This window comes from Episyrphus balteatus, chromosome 2 (genome assembly GCF_945859705.1).
Source record: "Episyrphus balteatus chromosome 2, idEpiBalt1.1, whole genome shotgun sequence".
NCBI lineage: Eukaryota > Metazoa > Arthropoda > Insecta > Diptera > Syrphidae > Episyrphus > Episyrphus balteatus.
Window position 1 is genome coordinate 128,418,404 of NC_079135.1, and position 13,245 is coordinate 128,431,648.

Sequence of the window (13,245 nt, forward strand, 5' to 3'; positions counted from 1 at the left end):
GTCGGCTCAAGCTAAAAAAAATTACACAGCTTTAATTTGAGGGTATTTTCACTTCGTTTTTTATACTTTCAACAACTTGTCACTTTACAAAGCTCTAAAAAGTAAACTACAAGTCCGATTTTAGTAATTCTTTCTGATTTTGATTCAGATTTTATTCTAGAATTTAGAAATACTATTGAAATATTCTCCGAGGAACTTTAAATTTTGGACTTTTTTCCGCAAAATCCCCAGTGTGCGCCGCCGCACCATTTTATTTTGTATGAAAAAATTCAATGCACCACCACCACCGGCCGCCGCACCACGTCCGCGTCCGTACCATGATCAAAATTATATTCTTGTACTTATACAAATGTTTAAGTAGTTTTCAAAGATATTTTGACTTAAAAGTAACAAACTGCCAGTTCGTACAAACATGGCTTGGTGGTCAAGTGGTTAAGACATTGGATTTATAATTGAAAGTGCTCTGCAAACGCGGGTTGGAATATCCATCTCGTCGGATAGTTTTTTTTTTAATTATTATTTTTCAATCCAAAATTATGTATCATCGTTTTTCATACTAAATGAAATGGTGCGGTCATGGTGCGGCTATGGAGCGGCTGTGGTGCGGCGGACAAGAATTATTTAATTTTTTTCCTTAAAAATTCAATTTCTATTTTTAATCGGTTCTCAATAATATAATACATTCAATGAAATAATATAAAAATCTATTAGTAAGGGTCGTTTTTGAGGTGTCTTTTTTTTTCAAAACCAAAAAGCAGCGAACCGGTTTGACCAATTTATAAATAGACTTCACTAAAAAGTAGCTTGATTATCATACCTGTTATGGGACATAAGCTTAATCCTGGGGGCAAAATTAACAAATTTGACCACTTCAAAAGGTCAAAATATTGCACTGTGTGCCTGTTCAAATATTGACGAAAATTTGGGTAACGCTGCTACTCGTTAAAGATACCACTCCATCGTATCGAACAAATTTTAACTCTCTAATTGAATCAAAACGTTCAATTACCATCGAAACGAAACCGAGACCAAAACCCATCATCATTTTGAATATGATGATGAGGTTGAATGCCCAAGCGCCTTCAACGAATTGAAGAACTTAGATGCAATGAAGGTGCATTCACATTGCATCTGGACCGAACCACAATCGAACAACGTACCAACACACAATAGGTCAAATCAATTACTTTCAATTTTCTGCATATAAAATTGTTGATATCGAGACTCCAGGGGGAAGCGCTTGGTTCATCTTACCGATATCTGTCCACTCGACAACGACCACAATGACGATGAAGATACGATCCGACCGAGTAGCAGCGAGGTAAAATGTACTTACTTGCGGTTGGGTTGGTAATTCTATATAGCTACAATCTTAATGAATATAGTTTTCCATTTTCCTCCATCATCGCGGTACACACGATATAATACTCAGATATAACTAACTCAGGAGTGGAGTCGAAACGAACGGAACTGGCGGCGGATTGGCATCCTGTTTTCGTCTGGAAGAAGAGAGCGAGCGACTCGCTTAAGTAAATTGATTGTGCGGACACGGGGCTTCGATTTGAAGCGGCTCCCGATCGTTACAGACGAGATAAGGCGCTTCGTTGTCGTCCAGGCCAGGCATTAATATTGTGCACGCCAACGGACAAGATTTTACCTAAAAAAGAAAGACTAGCCGAAGATAAAAAGAGGGCGGCACTGCGCCTCCGTGTTGGCCATATGGTCAGCCGCCATTACACCGCAGAGGAGTGTACCGCCAGATAACAGTTGCCGGCATGTCATGAGTTCATCTATCAAGTGTCCTGCGGAATTGTTTGATTAATTTATATAACTGTCAGGAGTCAACATCGAGGTGATAGCTCTTCCCCTTTATAGAAGCTTTATAGAAGCAAACAAACAGTGAACAACTACAACACAAACTAAGCATCGCAGCAGTGAGTAGTGAGTGACTGTCCGTTCTTCGGTTGACGGACACAGACATTTTCTCGGCAGGAAGATTTGCATTCGGGTAAATTCTCAGTTCTTACGACCAAGTTTTGCTAGCAAAGGTGACTGTTGCCTCCTTGTAACTTGAGATGGAGTCGGGGTGGTCAAATGACGACGATTAGAAGGAAGGCGGCAGTGATTTATGCGTGTTGTCTTCACACATGCAAATGATCCGGAGAGACTTTTCGATAATAAATATTCTCTGATGCTGGTTTATACTTGTATTTTGGCTTTATATTACGAAGAAGGATTAGTGTATGCGAGAACTTGGGAGCAGGAGAGTGTGTGTAGTAGCTCGGGAGATGACAATTACCAGGCACGGTAAGTGCAACTGACACTATCTCTACTTGTGTGTGGACGTGATAATTCGTATTTGATTAATTCTATTTGATAGTGGGGTGTGGAGTGTGGGAGTTGGAGACAAAGACGATGACTATATGTGTGTTTGACTGTGGGTTATATGGGAGGTTCCAGAAGGTGCGTTTTGCAGTTTGGTTATGTAATTAATCAAATTTTACTTCTGATATTCAAGATTTTATAGTTGAATGATTCTTAAAGTCTTTTTAATTTTTTTTTTTATTTCTCCTAGTATCTGAACACTAAAAAGGGTTTGTTGTATTTTGATAACCTTTAAAATCTTCAAGAAAACATAAATTCGTTACTTTGAACCTGAATGGCTTTTGTTAAGATCCACAGCTCAAATCTGTTGGTCAAATGATTTTAAAATGATGATGAGTATACAACAAATTTTACAATTTACACATGAATCCCAAAAAAATTTGTCAAATTGTTTGTTCGTGATGTAACTTTGTATAAAATTCTATGATTTTTCTCGATTCGGGTCAAATTATTTTTGGATTTTTTTAATGGGTAATTGTCATTGGTTTTACTAGACCCAACTAATACACAGTCTTAAAAAAAAAAAATAGAGCTTACTTTGGAGGTTGATTTTAATAACCTTCTATTCTAATGATATCTATATATTTGAAAAACTGTTAAAGATAATGTTAATCAGATTATCATCACATAATTGAATTAAGTTTCATTATTTTCACATCTAAACGATTTACAAAAAAGGTTACTCATACGCCACAGTGAGCGTTATTTTATCCTAAATACAAGCATGTATTCCATAGCAGATATAAAACCATGAACCTTCTTGTTTTAAATCCCTCAATGAATTGGTCACCATCTTGCGCGACACCATCAGTTTCAATCTTATACTTGTTGATACGCAAGTTGCGATATTTAAAAAAAAAGTGTATTTTCTATTACCTTAAATGTCTCCGTTGTTATTGAAATGTTAATATTAAAATGTTAAAATATACAACAAGTCACACAGTATTTTAAGGCCAATTCATAATACCTAATTGATTTAAAGGCCAATAAGGCAAATAACTCGGATAATTTGGTGAACACAATAAGATATATAAAAAAAGAACAAAATTTGAACAGATTGATTCTTTAAGATCATTTCTAAACCTCGGAATGAATGCTAATAGAATTTTTTTTTGCTCGACATCTTCGTTTCGGGTTTTAGCATTTTATAAAATCTAGAAAAATATCATGTTCGCAGGTCACAATTTTCAAGGTCAAACCCCGAAATTTATATTTTACATACATACATATGATACATGATTTGAATATTTTTTGTAATGCTCATTCCAAAAAATCTAAAATTAAGGCAATCTGAAGTCTTAGAAAAAAGTTATACCTATTTTTCATCTGTCAACCAATATTATATTGGTTGACAGTTGCAAAATTACTACCGAAAAACCTTTATAAATAGTTATGGTAGAGGAACAAAATTATGCATGAAAGTTTTCATATATTTTATCATTATGGTTCAAAACAATGCAATGAAAAAAAAAAACATAAATACATATCTATAAAAAAAAAATGGTACCTAGGAATTTTTGAGAAAAGGGAAAATTTTAGGATACAGTGTTTTGAAATAAGTGCTAATGGGCTAATTTTTTTGTTTCTTCATAATTTTTGTTTGGATATTTTATAACATATGTCGATAATCTAAAAAAATTTCATGTCCGCAAGTCCTAAAAATATTTTCACAAATTTGAATAAAACTGATATAGACTGTTATTCCTTTTTTCGTGACCTTTGTTAAATAACTTAACTTGTTTTTCTGTGTAGGCTATAGGTCGTTTTTGATAACTAATTATTTTTCGACGAAAACTTGTTTTTCTGTGTAGGCTATAGGTCGTTTTTGATAACTTGATAGTTATCAAAAACGACCTATAGCCTACACAGAAAAACAAGTTAAAACTGATATAGTTTAGTATTTACTCAAGTAAAAAAAACATACACGGACACATAAATTAAGCGAATTTCAGCATGGTTTTTTTTTCGTATTAAATAAAGCGGACAAATCTTCTTAATAGTATCTTGAATTTGCAAATTTAAAAGAAATTAAAAAAATGAAATTTGACAAATTTTTTTGCAAAAATTCATTTTCAAGTATTGATTCATATGTTTTTGATATGTTTAAGGAAATTTAAAACTGACTTATAACGATTTAATTTTTTTTTTAACGTGATAACGTCTTATAAATCGATGAACCATGGCAGCCACCACACTTTCGCAGTGCGGAAAAAAATTTCATTTCAAAATTTAAAATAAACTATTAGAGGTACAAAAATCTTCTATAGCTTATTTGAAAGATAATAACCTAAAGCTTAATCCAAGTGAAGGATTTTTAAAAAATATGAATTTTTGAAAAACACCTTGTTTTTTAGGGGTATTTTTGGGTAATTTTTGATTTTTAGCTTTTTTTTGGAGCATTAAAAAAATCTCAAACTTATAGGACATTTGGCCTTTGTGCATACATGTGCAAAAACTTGGAAACGTTTAGTGAGTTTTGATTGAATAACGGAAGAAACAAGTTTTTAAAAAACACGTTTTTTGACCGTTTTTAACCGATTTTCATCGTTTTTTATTTTAGTCTTTTTTTCTTTAATAGATAAGGAATAAAGTATATGGAGTAATGTTAGACCATGACCACGACTATACGTGTACGAAGTTTCAATCATTTTCGTAAACACAGTTTTGAGATAACGGTAAAATAAAATTTTAGAATTCAACAGGTTATAACTTTTGACCAAGAGCAGATAGAAATTTTATTAAACTTTTATGAGCATCCTGATACAATTACCTTTCATTTAGTATATCACACATAACGGTAGACTAACTACAAGCTACACAATGTTAAATCAAGAAACTTGCGAAAAACCTCAAAACACCAGTGGAGATCTGTTGATCATGAACAGCCACCAGTGTGGGAAGTACCGTAATCTCAGTCTGGAAATTCGACATGGTTGACTTTAAAAAATTCTAACTTCTCTTGTAGGCATCTTTGAAATGAGATGGATACGTCATATGAAAGGTGAAATAATAAGCTTTCACATGGTATATATTTTGTATAGGTTGTCAAACAAAAAAATTGGTTCCATAGTCTGAGAACGTAAAAATAAATGTTTATTTTTGCTTTTTTTAACGCAATTTGATCGAGTCCAAAAAATTCTAGCTCTTTTTGTAGATGGCTCATAGACCTGATCGATTTATATATTTTGAGATAAGACAATAATCTTTCAGATGGTATAAAATTTTTTATAGGTTGTTAGGGAAAAAATGAAAAAAACAAAAAAATGGTATATTTCATATCATGGCTTAAATCTTAAAATGGTATTTATGCAATTATAAAAAGAAATTTTATGAATTTTTGTAAAAAAATAAAGTTTAATATTCCTTAATATTTTGCTTAACTTTAACATAGAATTTCTTTTACCAAGTACGTGCGACCCAGTTGTGCACTTTATTTATTTAATTTCTCAGTTTAACATTTTTAAGAGACAACATTAATGTATTGCTTGTTTAAATTATTTTGTAAAATGAACAAAAGTATATTCAATTCATGGTTTTATAAAAAATTTTCTTGTAATAGAATTTAAAACTATCACCTGCAATACACAAATTTTCCAAATCAACCAAATTAAATGGAAGCAAAAATATATGATACAAAAAAAATTCCAGTCAATACATTTGCTTGAATTTTTAGAATTTCATTCCTACAGTTTTCCTAATTTTATTTTTCAGATCTTCTTTCGGCAAAATGATTTTTCAAGCTCACTTAATTCCATAATTACCATAAATACACACATGTCTTGAAGCTTATCTTCCACCAACACAAAAATTAATTAAAACTTCATTAGAATACCTGCAAAAGTTGCTTCTGGCTTACACACGACTTTCAATAAAAAAAAAAAGATTTATTCAAACAAAACTTGATAAATAAAAAAGCAATATACCCGCAGGAGTCAAATTGCTTAAACATTCACCTGCAATACACAATAGGTTGCGGTATGGAAGATATCTCTTCTTTTTGCTTATGGCTTCCATACAACAGGACACCACACGGACATGGACACGGTGTCGCCTGACATGCTCATGCCCTCATATTCGTATAATTTAATAATTCAATAATCCAATACAACTATCGACACAATCTTTCAACTCCAAGATGGTTTTTTTTTTGTCTTGTTTTCTTAAAAAAAACAACAACAACAAAGTCTCAAATCTACTGGGTAAAGCTATATGAAGAAGAAGATTTCTTCCTTCATGATTAACTCAGAGCAAGGCACCACAATTCATCGAAGGAGGACAGAACGGTTTAGTAGAACATTGTGGCGGAAATCCCCCAACATCAAGATGGTCCACATTTGGTTCCATGGACTATTGTGTCGTTGTTGTATGTAGTTCCTATTGCCAACGAACGACGACGAAGACAACAACGACGACGCCGGACGGATGTTGTGTATATATGCAGAAACAGAGACCCCGATGCCTCATGAATATATTATTTACTATCTTCTCCGATGACTTCAATTCCAAGACTATACAACTTCTCTACCAGCTATACGACGACGACAATGAGAAGACTATACGACAGACCAGTAACCATAATAACATCAGTTCTGGAAATCTCTTGTTTTACGGTTTAAGGCCACGTTTCTACTCTCGACTCTCGGCAATATCTATCCACACCAATGCGACATCTATTTGTGGCGCAAAGAACATGCACATTGGTCCATTTGATTGAGGTTTTTCTTCTGTGATATGAAAATTTTCGGGAAGCTTCCTGAAACTAAAATTCATATAGAAGACCATCCAGAAGACCACACACAATGTGTTCCAAATCTTGTTTTGTATTGGATTGGATACCTAAAGTTTGTATATTTCATCTTTTCAAAACAATTCAATGTCTAATTGACAGGTGCGCCAGCATTTATACTGTACAGCGGCTGGCTGGCTGCTGCTGCTGGTGGCTGATGGACATCATATAGAGGGAGCCACCAGCCAGCATCTTTATTATAGAAAATTGCCATGCAAGCTTCTAAAATTATGCGTCATTTAGCTAGATCCATGTTTGCTGTGGGGCACGTGAATATAGAGGATATCTCGACATGATGCGGCAGCAGATAACCTAGATGCCGTGGTCCCGTGGTGCATCCTTGAGATGAGATGACTTTCTATTCATCGTGACACTGCGCCGCGATGATAATTTTGTGGTAATTATTCCTCCCCAACGTGGGCATTGCTGCTGGGCCATCCCATATTCCAGCTAGCTTTGCACTATTGTGTAGCCTAAGCTGTCACTATGGTATAAAAACCAACAAAAGCTATAACCACGCCCTCTGGTTGTGAGATCCTCTTTTTTGTGTGTTGTTTAATCTTTGTCGTCTCGTACCTACATTTAAATGTTAATGAAATTTAAATTGTATTTGCTCTGTGAAAACAGGAATTCGAAATAAATTCAGTACGCTCCCATTCCATTTCGTTCCGTTCCCCTCCCAACCATGGCCGCATATAGCCAGTGGAAAATGATTTATTATGCTAAATTTGAATTTTGTGAATTTATGAGGAGCTGTGTGGCAGCGTGTTAGCAACGCTCCTGGATCCTCAATGTTTTCGCTTGCATGATGGTTTTTCTGTTCTCTATATATGATGTTGTAGTAGGTAGAGGTTCTTTCACACTTGGTGAAACGCGCGTTGCTAGCCAAGGAACGAGAGAGGATATTAGCATTTGATTATCGCTGACTGCTGCTGCTGCTGCTGCTGTGACATCTGCTTTGCAAAGCGAATTTTAATTCTTCTTCAAGGATTTTAAGGGTAAACAGGCAAAGGGAACGTATACGCCGATGGTATAATTTGTCAAACGCGAAAATAAATTGAAGAGAGAAGTTTTTTTTCAGTTTCGCGGTCTATATTTTATATAAACGTTATTTAATTCGCCGCCAACAGCTATGCATATATTATTGAAATTTTCCGGTGAAATTAATTATACAAATTGTCGTTCGTCGTCTTGTCTTGTGTTTTAGGGACTACTTTTATGACTTCTTCTGGAGAACATCTTATACGAGTAGGGAAAGAGATTTTTTTTTTTTGCTTTTTCTTTGGTTGGTTAATTGAAATAACATTACGGTGTGTTGGAAAAAGACAAACCAAAATCACAATAAATTAAAGATTATGTCATTATTTTCCTTTAGAATATGATTAAAAAAATTTTTTTTTTGTTTTGTTTAGAGAAATGTGAAAAATGGAAGATGATTTCTTAAAATATTCAGCATCAGCAGTTTGTCTTTGCAAACAATTAGACAGATGATTTGCAATTAAAAATGTTTTAACAAGAGCATTTTTGAGGTGGAAACTGTGAATAAATTAGGCACAATTCGATGAATTTTCATTTCTTTATATTAATTTGTATTCAGATAAATCTAATTAAAGTTGGTATTTGTTTGTCTGATGGGTAGGTAATAGTAAAATGCCCCACTTACATAAACTTCAGCTTACCAATGGAAATGTTCAATAAACACAATCCTTTTAAATGGTAAAGAAATAGCTATCTATATCATATCAAATTTAATCGAAATCGGTAGATCCGTTTTCTAAAAAATTGTCATAACTTAAACATATTTTTTATTGGAGGTATACTTTTTAAGTGAGGTATAAAAAAAGAATTGTGGTCAAAATTCGGATTCCCAAATTCTGTATTCTAAAACTCTTTTTTTTTTAATTCTATATTTTAAAACTCTGTAAATTCAAAATTCTGTAAACGATAATATAAAGAAAAATTGTTTTGATAATGAAAAAATGTGCACACTTTTTTGACGTGATAACGTCTTATAAATCGATGAACCATGGCAGCCACCACAAAAAAGTGAAGCCATTTTCTAACGTTCCACTTGAAATTTTTAGCAGTGCGGCAAAAATTTCAATTCAAAATTAAAAATAAACTATTAGAGATACAAAAATCTTTTATAGCTTATTTGAAAGATAATAACCTAAAGTTAAATGCATTTAAAGGATTTTAAGAAATTCCATCTTTTATTAGGGTAAATAGGGGTTAAACAAAATTTCAAAAAATTGGCAATTTTCTAAACGAGACAATGTAAAGAGTTGAATTTTTTTTAATCGTAAGATAAATTCATTGCAAGACTGACAATGGTATTGAAAAAATTCTAAAAAATTTCAAAACCAAGTTATAAATGGTTTTCTAAAACTAAAACATGAGGTAGACTTTTGAAAAAGTAGTGTTTATAGGTAAGGGAATTTTTTTTTGACAATTTGAAAAACGTCATTCAAAAGATAATTAAAAAAAAGTTAGTGGTTTGATACGGATTTTTCTCTCTCTGTCTCTCTGTCTCTGCGTTTCGAAATTTGAATTTTTATAAAATACCAACTTATGTATTTTGGAGTATTTTTGGGTGAGTTTTTATTTTTTTAAATTTTTTGTAGGATTCAAAAAATCTCAAGCTTATAGAACATGTAACCTATGACTGTGCGCATACATGTGCAAAAAATTGGTATTTCAAAATAGTTTTTGACTTAATAACGGTAAAATTAAGTTTTCTTGTCCCAAGTTTTTTGACCTTTTTTAACTAGCTATTTCTTATTTTAATCTTTTTTTCTTCAACAGATAAATAAATGAATTTGAAATTGTAGATACATAATAGACAGGACTATATTTGTGCATTTCAATCAATTTTGTAGCCATAGTTTTGAGATAAAGTAAAGTTTTATTATTCAACAGGTTCTATCTTTTGATCTAAAGCAAATTTGATTTAACTTTTTTGAGCATCCTGATGATGTAATCTTTCATTTGGTATATCACTCATAATTGTACATTTACTACAAGCTACACAATGTTAAATTAAAAAACTTGCGAAATACCTCAAAACACCTGTGGAGATCTGTTGATCATAAACACGGAACCGTAATCTCAGTTTGAAGTTTCGACATGGTTGGCTTTAAAAAATTCTAACTTTTTTTCTAGGCATCACAGAAATAAGATTGAAACGTCAAATCAAAGGTGAAATAATGAGATAGGGTAACTTCGGGCATTATGGCGCACCGGGCATTATGGCGCACCTCTCAACTACCATACTTCCAATACTCAAATTTAAATAAAACCAATGCAGAAACTTTGGTCTTCGTTAAGCACTAGCCTTGTGACGATCGCAGGTCAGTGCTATTACACTGGTCAACAAAATTTAACTTTTTTTTTGCCACAAGAACCAAAATATACTTTTCTAGTAGTTTTTGAGGTGCTGAATCCGAATCTGAAGTCAAAAAAATTTGATTGGCCTTCGTTTTTGAAATATTACCGTTAGAAAATGTCAAAAAACGTAATTTTGGCTGTTTTCGAGGTTCTGTTTTTATGTGGGGTAATTCATTAAAAACAAATTTGTAACGGTTATTATAAGAAAATATATTCTTCTTTCAAAAACTGTTTAAATTTTCCCGATATCTCTTTTATTGCTCGAGATATCTTAAGTTTCATTTAATAAGTCAAAGAGAAACTAAACTTAATCTAAAGTTTAAGTCACTGGTCACAGAATTTTTGCCACAAGAACCAAAATATACTTTTCTGAAGGTTTTCGAGTTGCTGAACTCAAATCCGCAATCGAAAAAATTCTATTAGCCTCCGTTCTTGAAATATAACCGTTATAAAAAAAACCCTTTTTTGCATTTTATAACGGTAATATTTTAAGAACGAAGGCTAATAGAATTTTTCTGATTGTGGATTCGAGTTCAGCAACCCAAAAACCTTCAGAAAAGTATATTTTGATTCTTGTGGCAAAAAAAGTGTAATTTGGTTGGCCAGTGTTGTTCCTGATTCAAAGACCGCTACTTAAATTTTAAATATCTCGGGCTATAAAAGAGATATCGGAAAGATTAAAACATTTTTTGAAAGAATAAAACTAGCTCTTAAAAGCACCGTTACAAATTTATTCACAATTAATTACTCCACATAAAAACATAACCTCGAAAACAGCCAAAATTACGTTTTTTGACATTTTCTAACCGTTATATTTCAAAAATGAAGGCCAATCAAATTTTTCTGACTTCAGATTCGACTTCAGCACCCCAAAAACTACTAGAAAAGTATATTTTGGTTCTTGTGGCAAAAACCTTGTTGACCAGTGTTATTTTTGTGCCAAACAAAAAAAAAAAAACAAAAAAAAAATATACCGGTTCTGGGTTCCAATATAATATCGCTTTGTTTTTGTTTGTGTGTATCTCGGTAAGTATACACTTATACAGTGCACGTGTTTGTTGTAGAGAGTGAAATGCAGAGTACAATTTTGGTTTGGTTATATAACTTTTTATATTTTAAATGAAGTAAGAATTGTGTTTAGTTTTTGGTTTTTTGTGAATATATGTATATTTTGCAATATGGCGCAGATGCAATAAGGGCATTATGGCGCTACATTATACGCTACTGCGCCATAATGCCCTTCTGAAGTTTCAATGTTAATCTAATTTAAAAAGTAACTTACAAAATGTCTCTGAATTTGTTTGTAATTTGAAAATAACCTCAATTTAACGTTAATTTTATGAAAGTAATTTATAATTATATTTAAGAAATGCCGAATAAACGTACAAAAAGTAAAGGGCTCCGTTGTAAATGGGGTTCGCCATATTGCCCGTACATAGGGCAATATGGTTCTTTTTGACTATTTTTAATTTAATTTTTTTTTTTGTTAAAAAGCTTTTACTTCTATTCTTAAATAATTTATTCATGTTACGTTTTTATGAAATTTAATAAAAAAAAATGATTGAAGTAAAAATTGTTGTCCGTAGTATAGTTACAGTGGCGAGCAAAAAAATAGCAGCGATTTGAAAAATATTTCAAATAAAGCATTAAACATTAAAAGAGCTTTGAAGAAGTATCCCTAAAACTTTATACTGGATCCTCCAAGTTAATTAGTTTTTGTAATGTATCTAGTTTTAAATTTCGTTTTCCGTGGTCGTTACACAAATTGCCGAGACCCTAAATCACCATAAAGAACCAATTTTCTCTCATCAATCCAGAGAATATTCAAAAGAATAAAGAAGGTTTAATATTAAGTTTTAGGGATACTTCTGCTACTATGGACTTGGCCTTATATCTTGTATCAAAAGTATAATTATACAGCTCTGGCACGTGAATAGTTTGCAAAACATTATGCTGCTATTACTCCGACACCAAATGAAGCTTAAATGGGTCTTCCAGCAGGATAATAACCCAAAAAACACTAGCAGAGCAGCCAGGCAATGGTTTCAAGATACTAAGATTGAGGTCATTAAGTAACCTGCTCAGTCTTTCAGACCTCAATCCCTCCTAGAAACTTTTGGGGGATATAAAAGGAGATGTGTCTTAAGCCAAAACTTAAAATAACGGGAGCTATGAACCGTTGTTGAGCAAGTTTGGTGATCTATAGCACCTCAAAGATCTCATGGACTTTACAACTTCATGCAAGGTCGTTGCGAAGCGGTAGTTAAAAATAACGGTCATGGGAGCGAATACTACCTTTTCTCTAATAAAATACCGTTTAATTGAACTTTTTTCACCCTTGTTTTATTTAAATTTAATAGAAAAAGAAAATCACTGCTATTATTTTGCTCGCTTAAATTTGAGGATTATTTTGTTTTTGGATTATTTCTTAGCTTAATAGAAATAAATTAAATTCCATTTTTACTAAAATTTAAATTTTAATGAAACTTAAGGAGTTTTACCTAAAAAAATTTCCAAAATCAAAGCTCTTTTAATGTTTAATGCTTTATTTCAAATATTTTTCAAATCGCTGCTATTTTTTTGCTCGCAGTTGTATTTGAGTTTGTGCTTAGGTATGCCATAATGCACTAATTTACCCTATATGATATAAAATTTTTCATAGGTTGTCATTGAAAAAATTGATTCAA